General features: G+C 41.9%; 1 long non-coding RNA gene across 1 annotated transcript in view; it reads right to left on the bottom strand.

Moving 5' to 3' along the window:
• The window catches only part of LOC309518559, a 415023-nt gene that overhangs the window by 213656 nt on the left and 178267 nt on the right, over nucleotides 1–23100 (bottom strand). The gene's annotated exons all lie outside the window — the stretch shown is intronic.

Below are 23100 nucleotides of genomic sequence, written 5' to 3'. Positions count from 1 at the left end.
CTGACTTTTGGCAATTCACTCAAAAATGGTGCCAGCACGTTGCAAATGCTCCCCTGAAAGGTTTGGCAGTCGAAACAGAAGGCTTTTTATCACAGGACAAGAAATCAGCCCTCGAAAACCTAACCGGCGGAAAATATTTTTTTGAAAAAATCCCTAAGCCCCGGGGTCACAATTTCAGCAAAAATCTGACTTTTGGCAATTCACTCAAAAATGATGCCAGCAGGTTGCAAAGGCTCCCCTGAAAGCTTTGGCGATGGAAACAGAAGGCTTTTTATCACAGGACAAGAAATCTGCACTCGAAAACCTAACCTGCGGAAAATTTTTTTTTGAAAAAATCCCTATGCCCCGGGGTCACAATTTCAGCAAAAATCTGACTTTTGGCAATTCACTCAAAAATGGTGCCAGCACGTTGCAAATGCTCCCCTGAAAGGTTTGGCAGTCGAAACAGAAGGCTTTTTATCACAGGACAAGAAATCAGCCCTCGAAAACCTAACCGGCGGAAAATATTTTTTTGAAAAAATCCCTAAGCCCCGGGGTCACAATTTTAGCAAAAATCTGACTTTTGGCAATTCACTCAAAAATGATGCCAGCAGGTTGCAAAGGCTCCCCTGAAAGCTTTGGCGATGGAAACAGAAGGCTTTTTATCACAGGACAAGAAATCTGCACTCGAAAACCTAACCTGCGGAAAATATTTTTTTGAAAAAATCCCTAAGCCCCGGGGTCACAATTTCAGCAAAAATCTGACTTTTGGCAATTCACTCAAAAATGGTGCCAACCAGTTGCAAGTGCTCCCCTGAAAGCTTTGGCAGTCGAAACAGAAGGCTTTTTATCACAGGACAAGAAATCAGCCCTCAACAACTTAACCGGTGGAAAATATTTTTTTGAAAAAATCCCTAAGCCCTGGGGTCACAATTTCAGCAAAAATCTGACTTTTGGCAATTCACTGAAAAATGGTGCTAGCAGGTTGCAAAGGCTCCCCTGAAAGGTTTGGCAATGGAAACAGAAGGCTTTTTATCACAGGACAAGAAATCAGCCCTCGAAAACCTAACCTGCGGAAAATATTTTTTTGAAAAAATCCCTAAGGCCCGGGGTCACAATTTCAGCAAAAATCTGACTTTTGGCAATTCACTCAAAAATGGTGCCAGCACGTTGCAAATGCTCCCCTGAAAGCTTTGGCGATGGAAACAGAAGGCGTTTTATCACAGGACAAGAAATCAGCCCTAAACAACTTAACCGGCGGAAAATTTTTTTTTGAAAAAAATCCCTAAGCCCCGGGGTCACAATTTCAGCAAAAATCTGACTTTTGGCAATTCACTCAAAAATGGTGCCAACCGGTTGCAAATTCTCCCCTGAAAGGTTTGGCAGTCGAAACAGAAGGCTTTTTATCACAGGACAAGAAATCAGCCCTCAACAACTTAACCAGCGGAAAATATTTTTTTGAAAAAATCCCTAAGCCCCGGGGTCACAATTTCAGCAAAAATCTGACTTTTGGTAATTCACTCAAAAATGGTGCCAACCAGTTGCAAATGCTCCCCTGAAAGGTTTGGCGATGGAAACAGAAGGCTTTTTATCACAGGACAAGAAATCAGCCCTCAACAACTTAACCTGTGGAAAATATTTTTTTGAAAAAATCCCTAAGCCCCGGGGTCACAATTTCAGCAAAAATCTGACTTTTGGCAATTCACTCAAAAATGATGCCAGCAGGTTGCAAAGGCTCCCCTGAAAGCTTTGGCGATGGAAACAGAAGGCTTTTTATCACAGGACAAGAAATCTGCACTCGAAAACCTAACCTGCGGAAAATATTTTTTTGAAAAAATCCCTAAGCCCCGGGGTCTCAATTTCAGCAAAAATCTGACTTTTGGCAATTCACTCAAAAATGGTGCCAGCACGTTGCAAATGCTCCCCTGAAAGCTTTGGCAGTCGAAACAGAAGGCTTTTTATCACAGGACAAGAAATCAGCCCTCAAAAACTTAACCGGCGGAAAATATTTTTTTGAAAAAATCCCTAAGCCCCGGGGTCACAATTTCAGCAAAAATCTGACTTTTGGCAATTCACTCAAAAATGATGCCAGCAGGTTGCAAAGGCTCCCCTGAAAGCTTTGGCGATGGAAACAGAAGGCTTTTTATCACATGACAAGAAATCAGCCCTCGAAAACCTAACCTGCGGAAAATATTTTTTTGAAAAAATCCCTAAGGCCCGGGGTCACAATTTCAGCAAAAATCTGACTTTTGGCAATTCACTCAAAAATGGTGCCAGCACGTTGCAAATGCTCCCCTGAAAGGTTTGGCAGTCGAAACAGAAGGCTTTTTATCACAGGACAAGAAATCAGCCCTCGAAAACCTAACCGGCGGAAAATATTTTTTTGAAAAAATCCCTAAGCCCCGGGGTCACAATTTCAGCAAAAATCTGACTTTTGGCAATTCACTCAAAAATGGTGCCAGCACGTTGCAAATGCTCCCCTGAAAGGTTTGGCAGTCGAAACAGAAGGCTTTTTATCACAGGACAAGAAATCAGCCCTCGAAAACCTAACCGGCGGAAAATATTTTTTTGAAAAAATCCCTAAGCCCCGGGGTCACAATTTCAGCAAAAATCTGACTTTTGGCAATTCACTCAAAAATGATGCCAGCAGGTTGCAAAGGCTCCCCTGAAAGCTTTGGCGATGGAAACAGAAGGCTTTTTATCACAGGACAAGAAATCTGCACTCGAAAACCTAACCTGCGGAAAATATTTTTTTGAAAAAATCCCTAAGCCCCGGGGTCACAATTTCAGCAAAAATCTGACTTTTGGCAATTCACTCAAAAATGGTGCCAACCAGTTGCAAGTGCTCCCCTGAAAGCTTTGGCAGTCGAAACAGAAGGCTTTTTATCACAGGACAAGAAATCAGCCCTCAACAACTTAACCGGTGGAAAATATTTTTTTGAAAAAATCCCTAAGCCCTGGGGTCACAATTTCAGCAAAAATCTGACTTTTGGCAATTCACTGAAAAATGGTGCTAGCAGGTTGCAAAGGCTCCCCTGAAAGGTTTGGCGATGGAAACAGAAGGCTTTTTATCACAGGACAAGAAATCTGCACTCGAAAACCTAACCTGCGGAAAATTTTTTTTTGAAAAAATCCCTATGCCCCGGGGTCACAATTTCAGCAAAAATCTGACTTTTGGCAATTCACTCAAAAATGGTGCCAGCACGTTGCAAATGCTCCCCTGAAAGGTTTGGCAGTCGAAACAGAAGGCTTTTTATCACAGGACAAGAAATCAGCCCTCGAAAACCTAACCGGCGGAAAATATTTTTTTGAAAAAATCCCTAAGCCCCGGGGTCACAATTTTAGCAAAAATCTGACTTTTGGCAATTCACTCAAAAATGATGCCAGCAGGTTGCAAAGGCTCCCCTGAAAGCTTTGGCGATGGAAACAGAAGGCTTTTTATCACAGGACAAGAAATCTGCACTCGAAAACCTAACCTGCGGAAAATATTTTTTTGAAAAAATCCCTAAGCCCCGGGGTCACAATTTCAGCAAAAATCTGACTTTTGGCAATTCACTCAAAAATGGTGCCAACCAGTTGCAAGTGCTCCCCTGAAAGCTTTGGCAGTCGAAACAGAAGGCTTTTTATCACAGGACAAGAAATCAGCCCTCAACAACTTAACCGGTGGAAAATATTTTTTTGAAAAAATCCCTAAGCCCTGGGGTCACAATTTCAGCAAAAATCTGACTTTTGGCAATTCACTGAAAAATGGTGCTAGCAGGTTGCAAAGGCTCCCCTGAAAGGTTTGGCAATGGAAACAGAAGGCTTTTTATCACAGGACAAGAAATCAGCCCTCGAAAACCTAACCTGCGGAAAATATTTTTTTGAAAAAATCCCTAAGGCCCGGGGTCACAATTTCAGCAAAAATCTGACTTTTGGCAATTCACTCAAAAATGGTGCCAGCACGTTGCAAATGCTCCCCTGAAAGCTTTGGCGATGGAAACAGAAGGCGTTTTATCACAGGACAAGAAATCAGCCCTAAACAACTTAACCGGCGGAAAATTTTTTTTTGAAAAAAATCCCTAAGCCCCGGGGTCACAATTTCAGCAAAAATCTGACTTTTGGCAATTCACTCAAAAATGGTGCCAACCGGTTGCAAATTCTCCCCTGAAAGGTTTGGCAGTCGAAACAGAAGGCTTTTTATCACAGGACAAGAAATCAGCCCTCAACAACTTAACCAGCGGAAAATATTTTTTTGAAAAAATCCCTAAGCCCCGGGGTCACAATTTCAGCAAAAATCTGACTTTTGGTAATTCACTCAAAAATGGTGCCAACCAGTTGCAAATGCTCCCCTGAAAGGTTTGGCGATGGAAACAGAAGGCTTTTTATCACAGGACAAGAAATCAGCCCTCAACAACTTAACCTGTGGAAAATATTTTTTTGAAAAAATCCCTAAGCCCCGGGGTCACAATTTCAGCAAAAATCTGACTTTTGGCAATTCACTCAAAAATGGTGCCAACCAGTTGCAAGTGCTCCCTTGAAAGCTTTGGCAGTCGAAACAGAAGGCTTTTTATCACAGGACAAGAAATCAGCCCTCAACAACTTAACCGGTGGAAAATATTTTTTTGAAAAAATCCCTAAGCCCCGGGGTCACTATTCCAGCAAAAATCTGACTTTTGGCAATTCACTCAAAAATGATGCCAGCAGGTTGCAAAGGCTCCCCTGAAAGCTTTGGCGATGGAAACAGAAAGCTTTTTATCACAGGACAAGAAATCAGCCCTCAACAACTTAACCGGCGGAAAACATTTTTTTGAAAAAATCCCTAAGCCCCGGGGTCACAATTTCAGCAAAAATCTGACTTTTGGCAATTCACTCAAAAATGATGCCAGCAGGTTGCAAAGGCTCCCCTGAAAGCTTTGGCGATGGAAACAGAAGGCTTTTTATCACAGGACAAGAAATCAGCCCTCAACAACTTAACCGGCGGAAAATATTTTTTTGAAAAAATCCCTAAGCCCCGGGGTCACAATTTCAGCAAAAATCTGACTTTTGGCAATTCACTCAAAAATGGTGCCAGCACGTTGCAAATGCTCCCCTGAAAGGTTTGGCAGTCGAAACAGAAGGCTTTTTATCACAGGACAAGAAATCAGCCCTCGAAAACCTAACCGGCGGAAAATATTTTTTTGAAAAAATCCCTAAGCCCCGGGGTCACAATTTCAGCAAAAATCTGACTTTTGGCAATTCACTCAAAAATGATGCCAGCAGGTTGCAAAGGCTCCCCTGAAAGCTTTGGCGATGGAAACAGAAGGCTTTTTATCACAGGACAAGAAATCTGCACTCGAAAACCTAACCTGCGGAAAATTTTTTTTTGAAAAAATCCCTATGCCCCGGGGTCACAATTTCAGCAAAAATCTGACTTTTGGCAATTCACTCAAAAATGGTGCCAGCACGTTGCAAATGCTCCCCTGAAAGGTTTGGCAGTCGAAACAGAAGGCTTTTTATCACAGGACAAGAAATCAGCCCTCGAAAACCTAACCGGCGGAAAATATTTTTTTGAAAAAATCCCTAAGCCCCGGGGTCACAATTTTAGCAAAAATCTGACTTTTGGCAATTCACTCAAAAATGATGCCAGCAGGTTGCAAAGGCTCCCCTGAAAGCTTTGGCGATGGAAACAGAAGGCTTTTTATCACAGGACAAGAAATCTGCACTCGAAAACCTAACCTGCGGAAAATATTTTTTTGAAAAAATCCCTAAGCCCCGGGGTCACAATTTCAGCAAAAATCTGACTTTTGGCAATTCACTCAAAAATGGTGCCAACCAGTTGCAAGTGCTCCCCTGAAAGCTTTGGCAGTCGAAACAGAAGGCTTTTTATCACAGGACAAGAAATCAGCCCTCAACAACTTAACCGGTGGAAAATATTTTTTTGAAAAAATCCCTAAGCCCTGGGGTCACAATTTCAGCAAAAATCTGACTTTTGGCAATTCACTGAAAAATGGTGCTAGCAGGTTGCAAAGGCTCCCCTGAAAGGTTTGGCAATGGAAACAGAAGGCTTTTTATCACAGGACAAGAAATCAGCCCTCGAAAACCTAACCTGCGGAAAATATTTTTTTGAAAAAATCCCTAAGGCCCGGGGTCACAATTTCAGCAAAAATCTGACTTTTGGCAATTCACTCAAAAATGGTGCCAGCACGTTGCAAATGCTCCCCTGAAAGCTTTGGCGATGGAAACAGAAGGCGTTTTATCACAGGACAAGAAATCAGCCCTAAACAACTTAACCGGCGGAAAATTTTTTTTTGAAAAAAATCCCTAAGCCCCGGGGTCACAATTTCAGCAAAAATCTGACTTTTGGCAATTCACTCAAAAATGGTGCCAACCGGTTGCAAATTCTCCCCTGAAAGGTTTGGCAGTCGAAACAGAAGGCTTTTTATCACAGGACAAGAAATCAGCCCTCAACAACTTAACCAGCGGAAAATATTTTTTTGAAAAAATCCCTAAGCCCCGGGGTCACAATTTCAGCAAAAATCTGACTTTTGGCAATTCACTCAAAAATGGTGCCAACCAGTTGCAAATGCTCCCCTGAAAGCTTTGGCGATGGAAACAGAAGGCTTTTTATCACAGGACAAGAAATCTGCACTCGAAAACCTAACCTGCGGAAAATATTTTTTTGAAAAAATCCCTAAGCCCCGGGGTCACAATTTCAGCAAAAATCTGACTTTTGGCAATTCACTCAAAAATGGTGCCAACCAGTTGCAAGTGCTCCCCTGAAAGCTTTGGCAGTCGAAACAGAAGGCTTTTTATCACAGGACAAGAAATCAGCCCTCAACAACTTAACCGGTGGAAAATATTTTTTTGAAAAAATCCCTAAGCCCTGGGGTCACAATTTCAGCAAAAATCTGACTTTTGGCAATTCACTGAAAAATGGTGCTAGCAGGTTGCAAAGGCTCCCCTGAAAGGTTTGGCGATGGAAACAGAAGGCTTTTTATCACAGGACAAGAAATCTGCACTCGAAAACCTAACCTGCGGAAAATTTTTTTTTGAAAAAATCCCTATGCCCCGGGGTCACAATTTCAGCAAAAATCTGACTTTTGGCAATTCACTCAAAAATGGTGCCAGCACGTTGCAAATGCTCCCCTGAAAGGTTTGGCAGTCGAAACAGAAGGCTTTTTATCACAGGACAAGAAATCAGCCCTCGAAAACCTAACCGGCGGAAAATATTTTTTTGAAAAAATCCCTAAGCCCCGGGGTCACAATTTTAGCAAAAATCTGACTTTTGGCAATTCACTCAAAAATGATGCCAGCAGGTTGCAAAGGCTCCCCTGAAAGCTTTGGCGATGGAAACAGAAGGCTTTTTATCACAGGACAAGAAATCTGCACTCGAAAACCTAACCTGCGGAAAATATTTTTTTGAAAAAATCCCTAAGCCCCGGGGTCACAATTTCAGCAAAAATCTGACTTTTGGCAATTCACTCAAAAATGGTGCCAACCAGTTGCAAGTGCTCCCCTGAAAGCTTTGGCAGTCGAAACAGAAGGATTTTTATCACAGGACAAGAAATCAGCCCTCAACAACTTAACCGGTGGAAAATATTTTTTTGAAAAAATCCCTAAGCCCTGGGGTCACAATTTCAGCAAAAATCTGACTTTTGGCAATTCACTGAAAAATGGTGCTAGCAGGTTGCAAAGGCTCCCCTGAAAGGTTTGGCAATGGAAACAGAAGGCTTTTTATCACAGGACAAGAAATCAGCCCTCGAAAACCTAACCTGCGGAAAATATTTTTTTGAAAAAATCCCTAAGGCCCGGGGTCACAATTTCAGCAAAAATCTGACTTTTGGCAATTCACTCAAAAATGGTGCCAGCACGTTGCAAATGCTCCCCTGAAAGCTTTGGCGATGGAAACAGAAGGCGTTTTATCACAGGACAAGAAATCAGCCCTAAACAACTTAACCGGCGGAAAATTTTTTTTTGAAAAAAATCCCTAAGCCCCGGGGACACAATTTCAGCAAAAATCTGACTTTTGGCAATTCACTCAAAAATGGTGCCAACCGGTTGCAAATTCTCCCCTGAAAGGTTTGGCAGTCGAAACAGAAGGCTTTTTATCACAGGACAAGAAATCAGCCCTCAACAACTTAACCAGCGGAAAATATTTTTTTGAAAAAATCCCTAAGCCCCGGGGTCACAATTTCAGCAAAAATCTGACTTTTGGTAATTCACTCAAAAATGGTGCCAACCAGTTGCAAATGCTCCCCTGAAAGGTTTGGCGATGGAAACAGAAGGCTTTTTATCACAGGACAAGAAATCAGCCCTCAACAACTTAACCTGTGGAAAATATTTTTTTGAAAAAATCCCTAAGCCCCGGGGTCACAATTTCAGCAAAAATCTGACTTTTGGCAATTCACTCAAAAATGATGCCAGCAGGTTGCAAAGGCTCCCCTGAAAGCTTTGGCGATGGAAACAGAAGGCTTTTTATCACAGGACAAGAAATCTGCACTCGAAAACCTAACCTGCGGAAAATATTTTTTTGAAAAAATCCCTAAGCCCCGGGGTCTCAATTTCAGCAAAAATCTGACTTTTGGCAATTCACTCAAAAATGGTGCCAGCACGTTGCAAATGCTCCCCTGAAAGCTTTGGCAGTCGAAACAGAAGGCTTTTTATCACAGGACAAGAAATCAGCCCTCAAAAACTTAACCGGCGGAAAATATTTTTTTGAAAAAATCCCTAAGCCCCGGGGTCACAATTTCAGCAAAAATCTGACTTTTGGCAATTCACTCAAAAATGATGCCAGCAGGTTGCAAAGGCTCCCCTGAAAGCTTTGGCGATGGAAACAGAAGGCTTTTTATCACATGACAAGAAATCAGCCCTCGAAAACCTAACCTGCGGAAAATATTTTTTTGAAAAAATCCCTAAGGCCCGGGGTCACAATTTCAGCAAAAATCTGACTTTTGGCAATTCACTCAAAAATGGTGCCAGCACGTTGCAAATGCTCCCCTGAAAGGTTTGGCAGTCGAAACAGAAGGCTTTTTATCACAGGACAAGAAATCAGCCCTCAACAACTTAACCGGCGGAAAAATTTTTTTTGAAAAAATCCCTATGCCCCGGGGTCACAATTTCAGCAAAAATCTGACTTTTGGCAATTCACTCAAAAATGGTGCCAGCACGTTGCAAATGCTCCCCTGAAAGGTTTGGCAGTCGAAACAGAAGGCTTTTTATCACAGGACAAGAAATCAGCCCTCGAAAACCTAACCGGCGGAAAATATTTTTTTGAAAAAATCCCTAAGCCCCGGGGTCACAATTTCAGCAAAAATCTGACTTTTGGCAATTCACTCAAAAATGGTGCCAGCACGTTGCAAATGCTCCCCTGAAAGGTTTGGCAGTCGAAACAGAAGGCTTTTTATCACAGGACAAGAAATCAGCCCTCGAAAACCTAACCGGCGGAAAATATTTTTTTGAAAAAATCCCTAAGCCCCGGGGTCACAATTTCAGCAAAAATCTGACTTTTGGCAATTCACTCAAAAATGATGCCAGCAGGTTGCAAAGGCTCCCCTGAAAGCTTTGGCGATGGAAACAGAAGGCTTTTTATCACAGGACAAGAAATCTGCACTCGAAAACCTAACCTGCGGAAAATATTTTTTTGAAAAAATCCCTAAGCCCCGGGGTCACAATTTCAGCAAAAATCTGACTTTTGGCAATTCACTCAAAAATGGTGCCAACCAGTTGCAAGTGCTCCCCTGAAAGCTTTGGCAGTCGAAACAGAAGGCTTTTTATCAGAGGACAAGAAATCAGCCCTCAACAACTTAACCGGCGGAAAATATTTTTTTGAAAAAATCCCTAAGCCCTGGGGTCACAATTTCAGCAAAAATCTGACTTTTGGCAATTCACTGAAAAATGGTGCTAGCAGGTTGCAAAGGCTCCCCTGAAAGGTTTGGCAATGGAAACAGAAGGCTTTTTATCACAGGACAAGAAATCAGCCCTCGAAAACCTAACCTGCGGAAAATATTTTTTTGAAAAAATCCCTAAGGCCCGGGGTCACAATTTCAGCAAAAATCTGACTTTTGGCAATTCACTCAAAAATGGTGCCAGCACGTTGCAAATGCTCCCCTGAAAGCTTTGGCGATGGAAACAGAAGGCGTTTTATCATAGGACAAGAAATCAGCCCTCAACAACTTAACCGGCGGAAATTTTTTTTTTGAAAAAAATCCCTAAGCCCCGGGGTCACAATTTCAGCAAAAATCTGACTTTTGGCAATTCACTCAAAAATGGTGCCAACCGGTTGCAAATTCTCCCCTGAAAGGTTTGGCAGTCGAAACAGAAGGCTTTTTATCACAGGACAAGAAATCAGCCCTCAACAACTTAACCAGCGGAAAATATTTTTTTGAAAAAATCCCTAAGCCCCGGGGTCACAATTTCAGCAAAAATCTGACTTTTGGTAATTCAGTCAAAAATGGTGCCAACCAGTTGCAAATGCTCCCCTGAAAGGTTTGGCGATGGAAACAGAAGGCTTTTTATCACAGGACAAGAAATCAGCCCTCAACAACTTAACCTGTGGAAAATATTTTTTTGAAAAAATCCCTAAGCCCCGGGGTCACAATTTCAGCAAAAATCTGACTTTTGGCAATTCACTCAAAAATGATGCCAGCAGGTTGCAAAGGCTCCCCTGAAAGCTTTGGCGATGGAAACAGAAGGCTTTTTATCACAGGACAAGAAATCTGCACTCGAAAACCTAACCTGCGGAAAATATTTTTTTGAAAAAATCCCTAAGCCCCGGGGTCACAATTTCAGCAAAAATCTGACTTTTGGCAATTCACTCAAAAATGATGCCAGCAGGTTGCAAAGGCTCCCCTGAAAGCTTTGGCGATTGAAACAGAAGGCTCTTTATCACAGGACAAGAAATCTGCACTCGAAAACCTAACCTGCGGAAAATATTTTTTTGAAAAAATCCCTAAGCCCCGGGGTCTCAATTTCAGCAAAAATCTGACTTTTGGCAATTCACTCAAAAATGGTGCCAACCAGTTGCAAATGCTCCCCTGAAAGGTTTGGCGATGGAAACAGAAGGCTTTTTATCACAGGACAAGAAATCAGCCCTCAACAACTTAACCTGTGGAAAATATTTTTTTGAAAAAATCCCTAAGCCCCGGGGTCACAATTTCAGCAAAAATCTGACTTTTGGCAATTCACTCAAAAATGATGCCAGCAGGTTGCAAAGGCTCCCCTCAAAGCTTTGGCGATGGAAACAGAAGGCTTTTTATCACAGGACAAGAAATCTGCACTCGAAAACCTAACCTGCGGAAAATATTTTTTTGAAAAAATCCCTAAGCCCCGGGGTCTCAATTTCAGCAAAAATCTGACTTTTGGCAATTCACTCAAAAATGGTGCCAGCACGTTGCAAATGCTCCCCTGAAAGCTTTGGCAGTCGAAACAGAAGGCTTTTTATCACAGGACAAGAAATCAGCCCTCAAAAACTTAACCGGCGGAAAATATTTTTTTGAAAAAATCCCTAAGCCCCGGGGTCACAATTTCAGCAAAAATCTGACTTTTGGCAATTCACTCAAAAATGATGCCAGCAAGTTGCAAAGGCTCCCCTGAAAGCTTTGGCGATGGAAACAGAAGGCTTTTTATCACAGGACAAGAAATCAGCACTCGAAAACCTAACCTGCGGAAAATATTTTTTTGAAAAAAATCCCTAAGCCCCAGGGTCACAATTTCAGCAAAAATCTGACTTTTGGCAATTCACTCAAAAATGGTGCCAACCAGTTGCAACTGCTCCCCTGAAAGCTTTGGCAGTCAAAACAGAAGGCTTTTTATCACAGGACAAGAAATCAGCCCTCAACAACTTAACCGGCGGAAAATATTTTTTTGAAAAAATCCCTAAGCCCTGGGGTCACAATTTCAGCAAAAATCTGACTTTTGGCAATTCACTGAAAAATGGTGCTAGCAGGTTGCAAAGGCTCCCCTGAAAGGTTTGGCGATGGAAAAAGAAGGCTTTTTATCACATGACTAGAAATCAGCCCTTGAAAACCTAACCTGCGGAAAATATTTTTTTGAAAAAATCCCTAAGGCCCGGGGTCACAATTTCAGCAAAAATCTGACTTTTCGCAATTCACTCAAAAATGGTGCCAACCGGTTGCAAATGCTGCCCTCAAAGCTTTGACGATGGAAACAGAAGGCTTTTTATCACAGGACAAGAAATCATCCCTCGAAAACCTAAACTGCGGAAAATATTTTTTTGAAAAAATCCCTAAGCCCCGGAGTCACAATTTCAGCAAAAATCTGACTTTTGGCAATTCACTCAAAAATGGTGCTAGCAGGTTGCAAAGGCTCCCCTGAAAGCTTTGAAGATGGAAACAGAAGGCTTTTTATCACAGGACAAGAAATCAGCCCTCAACAACTTAACCGGCGGAAAATATTTTTTTGAAAAAATCCCTAAGCCCTGGGATCACAATTTCAGCAAAAAATCTGACTATTAGCAATTCACTCAAAAATGGTGCCAGCACGTTGCAAATGCTCCCCTGAAAGCTTTGGCAGTCGAAACAGAAGGCTTTTTATCACAGGACAAGAAATCAGCCCTCAACAACTTAACCGGCTGAAAATATTTTTTTGAAAAAAATCCCTAAGCCCCGGGGTCACAATTTCAGCAAAAATCTGACTTTTGGCAATTCACTCAAAAATGGTGCTAGCAGGTTGCAAATGCTCCCCTGAAAGGTTTAGCGATGGAAACAGAAGGCTTTTTATCACAGGACAAGAAATCAGCCCTCAAGAACTTAAACGGCGGAAAATATTTTTTTGAAAAAATCCCTAAGCCCCGGGGTCACAATTTCAGCAAAAATCTGACTTTTGGCAATTCACTCAAAAATGGTGCCAGCACGTTGCAAATGCTCCCCTGAAAGGTTTGGCAGTCGAAACAGAAGGCTGTTTATCACAGGACAAGAAATCAGCCCTCAACAACTTAACCGGCGGAAAATATTTTTTTGAAAAAATCCCTAAGCCCCGGGGTCACAATTTCAGCAAAAATCTGACTTTTGGCAATTCACTCAAAAATGGTGCCAGCACGTTGCAAATGCTCCCCTGAAAGGTTTGGCAGTCGAAACAGAAGGCTTTTTATCACAGGACAAGAAATCAGCCCTCAACAACTTAACCGGCGGAAAATATTTTTTTGAAAAAATCCCTAAGCCCCGGGGTCACTATTCCAGCAAAAATCTGACTTTTGGCAATTCACTCAAAAATGATGCCAGCAGGTTGCAAAGGCTCCCCTGAAAGCTTTGGCGATGGAAACAGAAAGCTTTTTATCACAGGACAAGAAATCAGCCCTCAACAACTTAACCTGTGGAAAATATTTTTTTGAAAAAATCCCTAAGCCCCGGGGTCACAATTTCAGCAAAAATCTGACTTTTGGCAATTCACTCAAAAATGATGCCAGCAGGTTGCAAAGGCTCCCCTGAAAGCTTTGGCGATGGAAACAGAAGGCTTTTTATCACAGGACAAGAAATCAGCCCTCAACAACTTAACCGGCGGAAAATATTTTTTTGAAAAAATCCCTAAGCCCCGGGGTCACAATTTCAGCAAAAATCTGACTTTTGGCAATTCACTCAAAAATGGTGCTAGCAGGTTGCAAAGGCTCCCCTGAAAGGTTTAGCGATGGAAACAGAAGGCTTTTTATCACAGGACAAGAAATCAGCCCTCAACAACTTAACCGGCGGAAAATATTTTTTTGAAAAAATCCCTAAGCCCCGGGGTCACAATTTCAGCAAAAATCTGACTTTTGGCAATTCACTCAAAAATGGTGCCAGCACGTTGCAAATGCTCCCCTGAAAGGTTTGGCAGTCAAAACAGAAGGCTTTTTATCACAGGACAAGAAATCAGCCCTCAACAACTTAACCGGCGGAAAATATTTTTTTGAAAAAATCCCTAAGCCCCAGGGTCACAATTTCAGCAAAAATCTGACTTTTGGCAATTCACTCAAAAATGGTGCCAGCACGTTGCAAATGCTCCCCTGAAAGGTTTGGCGATGGAAACAGAAGGCTTTTTATCACAGGACAAGAAATCTGCACTCGAAAACCTAACCTGCGGAAAATATTTTTTTGAAAAAATCCCTAAGCCCCGGGGTCACAATTTCAGCAAAAATCTGACTTTTGGCAATTCACTCAAAAATGGTGCCAACCGGTTGCAAATTCTCCCCTGAAAGGTTTGGCAGTCGAAACAGAAGGCTTTTTATCACAGGACAAGAAATCAGCCCTCAACAACTTAACCAGCGGAAAATATTTTTTTGAAAAAATCCCTAAGCCCCGGAGTCACAATTTCAGCAAAAATCTGACTTTTGGTAATTCACTCAAAAATGGTGCCAACCAGTTGCAAATGCTCCCCTGAAAGGTTTGGCGATGGAAACAGAAGGCTTTTTATCACAGGACAAGAAATCAGCCCTCAACAACTTAACCTGTGGAAAATATTTTTTTGAAAAAATCCCTAAGCTCCGGGGTCACAATTTCAGCAAAAATCTGACTTTTGGCAATTCACTCAAAAATGATGCCAGCAGGTTGCAAAGGCTCCCCTGAAAGCTTTGGCGATGGAAACAGAAGGCTTTTTATCACAGGACAAGAAATCTGCACTCGAAAACCTAACCTGCGGAAAATATTTTTTTGAAAAAAACCCTAAGCCCCGGGGTCTCAATTTCAGCAAAAATCTGACTTTTGGCAATTCACTCAAAAATGGTGCCAACCGGTTGCAAATTCTCCCCTGAAAGGTTTGGCAGTCGAAACAGAAGGCTTTTTATCACAGGACAAGAAATCAGCCCTCAACAACTTAACCAGCGGAAAATATTTTTTTGAAAAAATCCCTAAGCCCCGGGGTCACAATTTCAGCAAAAATCTGACTTTTGGTAATTCACTCAAAAATGGTGCCAACCAGTTGCAAATGCTCCCCTAAAAGGTTTGGCGATGGAAACAGAAGGCTTTTTATCACAGGACAAGAAATCAGCCCTCAACAACTTAACCTGTGGAAAATATTTTTTTGAAAAAATCCCTAAGCCCCGGGGTCACAATTTCAGCAAAAATCTGACTTTTGGCAATTCACTCAAAAATGATGCCAGCAGGTTGCAAAGGCTCCCCTGAAAGCTTTGGCGATGGAAACAGAAGGCTTTTTATCACAGGACAAGAAATCTGCACTCGAAAACCTAACCTGCGGAAAATATTTTTTTGAAAAAATCCCTAAGCCCCGGGGTCTCAATTTCAGCAAAAATCTGACTTTTGGCAATTCACTCAAAAATGGTGCCAGCACGTTGCAAATGCTCCCCTGAAAGCTTTGGCAGTCGAAACAGAAGGCTTTTTATCACAGGACAAGAAATCAGCCCTCAAAAACTTAACCGGCGGAAAATATTTTTTTGAAAAAATCCCTAAGCCCCGGGGTCACAATTTCAGCAAAAATCTGACTTTTGGCAATTCACTCAAAAATGATGCCAGCAGGTTGCAAAGGCTCCCCTGAAAGCTTTGGCGATGGAAACAGAAGGCTTTTTATCACAGGACAAGAAATCAGCACTCGAAAACCTAACCTGCGGAAAATATTTTTTTGAAAAAAATCCCTAAGCCCCAGGGTCACAATTTCAGCAAAAATCTGACTTTTGGCAATTCACTCAAAAATGGTGCCAACCAGTTGCAACTGCTCCCCTGAAAGCTTTGGCAGTCAAAACAGAAGGCTTTTTATCACAGGACAAGAAATCAGCCCTCAACAACTTAACCGGCGGAAAATATTTTTTTGAAAAAATCCCTAAGCCCTGGGGTCACAATTTCAGCAAAAATCTGACTTTTGGCAATTCACTGAAAAATGGTGCTAGCAGGTTGCAAAGGCTCCCCTGAAAGGTTTGGCGATGGAAACAGAAGGCTTTTTATCACATGACTAGAAATCAGCCCTTGAAAACCTAACCTGCGGAAAATATTTTTTGGAAAAAATCCCTAAGGCCCGGGGTCACAATTTCAGCAAAAATCTGACTTTTCGCAATTCACTCAAAAATGGTGCCAACCGGTTGCAAATGCTGCCCTCAAAGCTTTGACGATGGAAACAGAAGGCTTTTTATCACAGGACAAGAAATCATCCCTCGAAAACCTAAACTGCGGAAAATATTTTTTTGAAAAAATCCCTAAGCCCCGGAGTCACAATTTCAGCAAAAATCTGACTTTTGGCAATTCACTCAAAAATGGTGCTAGCAGGTTGCAAAGGCTCCCCTGAAAGCTTTGAAGATGGAAACAGAAGGCTTTTTATCACAGGACAAGAAATCAGCCCTCAACAACTTAACCGGCGGAAAATATTTTTTTGAAAAAATCCCTAAGCCCTGGGGTCACAATTTCAGCAAAAAATCTGACTATTAGCAATTCACTCAAAAATGGTGCCAGCACGTTGCAAATGCTCCCCTGAAAGCTTTGGCAGTCGAAACAGAAGGCTTTTTATCACAGGACAAGAAATCAGCCCTCAACAACTTAACCGGCTGAAAATATTTTTTTGAAAAAAATCCCTAAGCCCCGGGGTCACAATTTCAGCAAAAATCTGACTTTTGGCAATTCACTCAAAAATGGTGCTAGCAGGTTGCAAATGCTCCCCTGAAAGGTTTGGCAGTCGAAACAGAAGGCTGTTTATCACAGGACAAGAAATCAGCCCTCAACAACTTAACCGGCGGAAAATATTTTTTTGAAAAAATCCCTAAGCCCCGGGGTCACAATTTCAGCAAAAATCTGACTTTTGGCAATTCACTCAAAAATGGTGCCAGCACGTTGCAAATGCTCCCCTGAAAGGTTTGGCAGTCGAAACAGAAGGCTTTTTATCACAGGACAAGAAATCAGCCCTCAACAACTTAACCGGCGGGAAATATTTTTTTGAAAAAATCCCTAAGCCCCGGGGTCACTATTCCAGCAAAAATCTGACTTTTGGCAATTCACTCAAAAATGATGCCAGCAGGTTGCAAAGGCTCCCCTGAAAGCTTTGGCGATGGAAACAGAAAGCTTTTTATCACAGGACAAGAAATCAGCCCTCAACAACTTAACCTGTGGAAAATATTTTTTTGAAAAAATCCCTAAGCCCCGGGGTCACAATTTCAGCAAAAATCTGACTTTTGGCAATTCACTCAAAAATGATGCCAGCAGGTTGCAAAGGCTCCCCTGAAAGCTTTGGCGATGGAAACAGAAGGCTTTTTATCACAGGACAAGAAATCAGCCCTCAACAACTTAACCGGCGGAAAATATTTTTTTGAAAAAATCCCTAAGCCCCGGGGTCACAATTTCAGCAAAAATCTGACTTTTGGCAATTCACTCAAAAATGGTGCTAGCAGGTTGCAAAGGCTCCCCTGAAAGGTTTAGCGATGGAAACAGAAGGCTTTTTATCACAGGACAAGAAATCAGCCCTCAACAACTTAACCGGCGGAAAATATTTTTTTGAAAAAATCCCTAAGCCCCGGGGTCACAATTTCAGCAAAAATCTGACTTTTGGCAATTCACTCAAAAATGGTGCCAGCACGTTGCAAATGCTCCCCTGAAAGGTTTGGCAGTCAAAACAGAAGGCTTTTTATCACAGGACAAGAAATCAGCCCTCAACAACTTAACCTGTGGAAAATATTTTTTTGAAAAAATCCCTAAGCCCCGGGGTCACAATTTCAGCAAAAATCTGACTTTTGGCAATTCACTCAAAAATGATGCCAGCAGGTTGCAAAGGCTCCCCTGAAAGCTTTGGCGATGGAAACAGAAGGCTTTTTATCACAGGACAAGAAATCTGCACTCGAAAACCTAACCTGCGGAAAATATTTTTTTGAAAAAATCCCTAAGCCCCGGGGTCTCAATTTCAGCAAAAATCTGACTTTTGGCAATTCACTCAAAAATGGTGCCAGCACGTTGCAAATGCTCCCCTGAAAGCTTTGGCAGTCGAAACAGAAGGCTTTTTATCACAGGACAAGAAATCAGCCCTCAAAAACTTAACCGGCGGAAAATATTTTTTTGAAAAAATCCCTAAGCCCCGGGGTCACAATTTCAGCAAAAATCTGACTTTTGGCAATTCACTCAAAAATGATGCCAGCAGGTTGCAAAGGCTCCCCTGAAAGCTTTGGCGATGGAAACAGAAGGCTTTTTATCACAGGACAAGAAATCAGCACTCGAAAACCTAACCTGCGGAAAATATTTTTTTGAAAAAAATCCCTAAGCCCCAGGGTCACAATTTCAGCAAAAATCTGACTTTTGGCAATTCACTCAAAAATGGTGCCAACCAGTTGCAACTGCTCCCCTGAAAGCTTTGGCAGTCAAAACAGAAGGCTTTTTATCACAGGACAAGAAATCAGCCCTCAACAACTTAACCGGCGGAAAATATTTTTTTGAAAAAATCCCTAAGCCCTGGGGTCACAATTTCAGCAAAAATCTGACTTTTGGCAATTCACTGAAAAATGGTGCTAGCAGGTTGCAAATGCTGCCCTCAAAGCTTTGACGATGGAAACAGAAGGCTTTTTATCACAGGACAAGAAATCATCCCTCGAAAACCTAAACTGCGGAAAATATTTTTTTGAAAAAATCCCTAAGCCCCGGAGTCACAATTTCAGCAAAAATCTGACTTTTGGCAATTCACTCAAAAATGGTGCTAGCAGGTTGCAAAGGCTCCCCTGAAAGCTTTGAAGATGGAAACAGAAGGCTTTTTATCACAGGACAAGAAATCAGCCCTCAACAACTTAACCGGCGGAAAATATTTTTTTGAAAAAATCCCTAAGCCCTGGGGTCACAATTTCAGCAAAAAATCTGACTATTAGCAATTCACTCAAAAATGGTGCCAGCACGTTGCAAATGCTCCCCTGAAAGCTTTGGCAGTCGAAACAGAAGGCTTTTTATCACAGGACAAGAAATCAGCCCTCAACAACTTAACCGGCTGAAAATATTTTTTTGAAAAAAATCCCTAAGCCCCGGGGTCACAATTTCAGCAAAAATCTGACTTTTGGCAATTCACTCAAAAATGGTGCTAGCAGGTTGCAAATGCTCCCCTGAAAGGTTTAGCGATGGAAACAGAAGGCTTTTTATCACAGGACAAGAAATCAGCCCTCAACAACTTAACCGGCGGAAAATATTTTTTTGAAAAAATCCCTAAGCCCCGGGGTCACAATTTCAGCAAAAATCTGACTTTTGGCAATTCACTCAAAAATGGTGCCAGCACGTTGCAAATGCTCCCCTGAAAGGTTTGGCAGTCGAAACAGAAGGCTTTTTATCACAGGACAAGAAATCAGCCCTCAACAACTTAACCGGCGGAAAATATTTTTTTGAAAAAATCCCTAAGCCCCGGGGTCACTATTCCAGCAAAAATCTGACTTTTAGCAATTCACTCAAAAATGATGCCAGCAGGTTGCAAAGGCTCCCCTGAAAGCTTTGGCGATGGAAACAGAAAGCTTTTTATCACAGGACAAGAAATCAGCCCTCAACAACTTAACCTGTGGAAAATATTTTTTTGAAAAAATCCCTAAGCCCCGGGGTCACAATTTCAGCAAAAATCTGACTTTTGGCAATTCACTCAAAAATGATGCCAGCAGGTTGCAAAGGCTCCCCTGAAAGCTTTGGCGATGGAAACAGAAGGCTTTTTATCACAGGACAAGAAATCAGCCCTCAACAACTTAACCGGCGGAAAATATTTTTTTGAAAAAATCCCTAAGCCCCGGGGTCACAATTTCAGCAAAAATCTGACTTTTGGCAATTCACTCAAAAATGGTGCTAGCAGGTTGCAAAGGCTCCCCTGAAAGGTTTAGCGATGGAAACAGAAGGCTTTTTATCACAGGACAAGAAATCAGCCCTCAACAACTTAACCGGCGGAAAATATTTTTTTGAAAAAATCCCTAAGCCCCGGGGTCACAATTTCAGCAAAAATCTGACTTTTGGCAATTCACTCAAAAATGGTGCCAGCACGTTGCAAATGCTCCCCTGAAAGGTTTGGCAGTCGAAACAGAAGGCTTTTTATCACAGGACAAGAAATCAGCCCTCGAAAACCTAACCGGCGGAAAATATTTTTTTGAAAAAATCCCTAAGCCCCAGGGTCACAATTTCAGCAAAAATCTGACTTTTGGCAATTCACTCAAAAATGGTGCCAACCAGTTGCAACTGCTCCCCTGAAAGCTTTGGCAGTCAAAACAGAAGGCTTTTTATCACAGGACAAGAAATCAGCCCTCAACAACTTAACCGGCGGAAAATATTTTTTTGAAAAAATCCCTAAGCCCTGGGGTCACAATTTCAGCAAAAATCTGACTTTTGGCAATTCACTGAAAAATGGTGCTAGCAGGTTGCAAATGCTGCCCTCAAAGCTTTGACGATGGAAACAGAAGGCTTTTTATCACAGGACAAGAAATCATCCCTCGAAAACCTAAACTGCGGAAAATATTTTTTTGAAAAAATCCCTAAGCCCCGGAGTCACAATTTCAGCAAAAATCTGACTTTTGGCAATTCACTCAAAAATGGTGCTAGCAGGTTGCAAAGGCTCCCCTGAAAGCTTTGAAGATGGAAACAGAAGGCTTTTTATCACAGGACAAGAAATCAGCCCTCAACAACTTAACCGGCGGAAAATATTTTTTTGAAAAAATCCCTAAGCCCTGGGGTCACAATTTCAGCAAAAAATCTGACTATTAGCAATTCACTCAAAAATGGTGCTAGCAGGTTGCAAATGCTCCCCTGAAAGGTTTAGCGATGGAAACAGAAGGCTTTTTATCACAGGACAAGAAATCAGCCCTCAACAACTTAACCGGCGGAAAATATTTTTTTGAAAAAATCCCTAAGCCCCGGGGTCACAATTTCAGCAAAAATCTGACTTTTGGCAATTCACTCAAAAATGGTGCCAGCACGTTGCAAATGCTCCCCTGAAAGGTTTGGCAGTCGAAACAGAAGGCTGTTTATCACAGGACAAGAAATCAGCCCTCAACAACTTAACCGGCGGAAAATATTTTTTTGAAAAAATCCCTAAGCCCCGGGGTCACAATTTCAGCAAAAATCTGACTTTTGGCAATTCACTCAAAAATGGTGCCAGCACGTTGCAAATGCTCCCCTGAAAGGTTTGGCAGTCGAAACAGAAGGCTTTTTATCACAGGACAAGAAATCAGCCCTCAACAACTTAACCGGCGGAAAATATTTTTTTGAAAAAATCCCTAAGCCCCGGGGTCACTATTCCAGCAAAAATCTGACTTTTGGCAATTCACTCAAAAATGATGCCAGCAGGTTGCAAAGGCTCCCCTGAAAGCTTTGGCGATGGAAACAGAAAGCTTTTTATCACAGGACAAGAAATCAGCCCTCAACAACTTAACCTGTGGAAAATATTTTTTTGAAAAAATCCCTAAGCCCCGGGGTCACAATTTCAGCAAAAATCTGACTTTTGGCAATTCACTCAAAAATGATGCCAGCAGGTTGCAAAGGCTCCCCTGAAAGCTTTGGCGATGGAAACAGAAGGCTTTTTATCACAGGACAAGAAATCAGCCCTCAACAACTTAACCGGCGGAAAATATTTTTTTGAAAAAATCCCTAAGCCCCGGGGTCACAATTTCAGCAAAAATCTGACTTTTGGCAATTCACTCAAAAATGGTGCTAGCAGGTTGCAAAGGCTCCCCTGAAAGGTTTAGCGATGGAAACAGAAGGCTTTTTATCACAGGACAAGAAATCAGCCCTCAACAACTTAACCGGCGGAAAATTTCAGCAAAAATCTGACTTTTGGCAATTCACTCAAAAATGGTGCCAGCACGTTGCAAATGCTCCCCTGAAAGGTTTGGCAGTCAAAACAGAAGGCTTTTTATCACAGGACAAGAAATCAGCCCTCAACAACTTAACCGGCGGAAAATATTTTTTTGAAAAAATCCCTAAGCCCCAGGGTCACAATTTCAGCAAAAATCTGACTTTTGGCAATTCACTCAAAAATGGTGCCAGCACGTTGCAAATGCTCCCCTGAAAGGTTTGGCAGTCAAAACAGAAGGCTTTTTATCACAGGACAAGAAATCAGCCCTCAACAACTTACCCGGCGGAAAATATTTTTTTGAAAAAATCCCTAAGCCCCGGGGTCACAATTTCAGCAAAAATCTGACTTTTGGCAATTCACTCAAAAATGATGCCAGCAGGTTGCAAATGCTCCCCTGAAAGGTTTGGCGATGGAAACAGAAGGCTTTTTATCACAGGACAAGAAATCTGCACTCGAAAACCTAACCTGCGGAAAATATTTTTTTGAAAAAATCCCTAAGCCCCGGGGTCACAATTTCAGCAAAAATCTGACTTTTGGCAATTCACTCAAAAATGGTGCCAACCGGTTGCAAATTCTCCCCTGAAAGGTTTGGCAGTCGAAACAGAAGGCTTTTTATCACAGGACAAGAAATCAGCCCTCAACAACTTAACCAGCGGAAAATATTTTTTTGAAAAAATCCCTAAGCCCCGGGGTCACAATTTCAGCAAAAATCTGACTTTTGGCAATTCACTCAAAAATGGTGCTAGCAGGTTGCAAAGGCTCCCCTGAAAGCTTTGGCGATGGAAACAGAAGGCTTTTTATCACAGGACAAGAAATCTGCACTCGAAAACCTAACCTGCGGAAAATATTTTTTTGAAAAAAACCCTAAGCCCCGGGGTCTCAATTTCAGCAAAAATCTGACTTTTGGCAATTCACTCAAAAATGGTGCCAGCACGTTGCAAATGCTCCCCTGAAAGCTTTGGCAGTCGAAACAGAAGGCTTTTTATCACAGGACAAGAAATCAGCCCTCAAAAACTTAACCGGTGGAAAATATTTTTTTGAAAAAATCCCTAACCCCCGGGGTCACAATTTCAGCAAAAATCTGACTTTTGGCAATTCACTCAAAAATGATGCCAGCAGGTTCCAAAGGCTCCCCTGAAAGCTTTGGCGATGGAAACAAAAGGCTTTTTATCACAGGACAAGAAATCAGCCCTCGAAAACCTAACCTGCGGAAAATATTTTTTTGAAAAAATCCCTAAGGCCCGGGGTCACAATTTCAGCAAAAATCTGACTTTTGGCAATTCACTCAAAAATGGTGCCAACCGGTGGCAAATGCTGCCCTCAAAGCTTTGACGATGGAAACAGAAGGCTTTTTATCACAGGACAAGAAATCAGCCCTCAACAACTTAACCGGCTGAAAATATTTTTTTGAAAAAAATCCCTAAGCCCCGGGGTCACAATTTCAGCAAA

The sequence above is a fragment of the Podarcis vaucheri genome, assembly GCF_965113315.1.
Source record: "Podarcis vaucheri genome assembly, chromosome: 14".
NCBI lineage: Eukaryota > Metazoa > Chordata > Lepidosauria > Squamata > Lacertidae > Podarcis > Podarcis vaucheri.
This window is presented reverse-complemented; position numbering and strand designations above follow the sequence as displayed.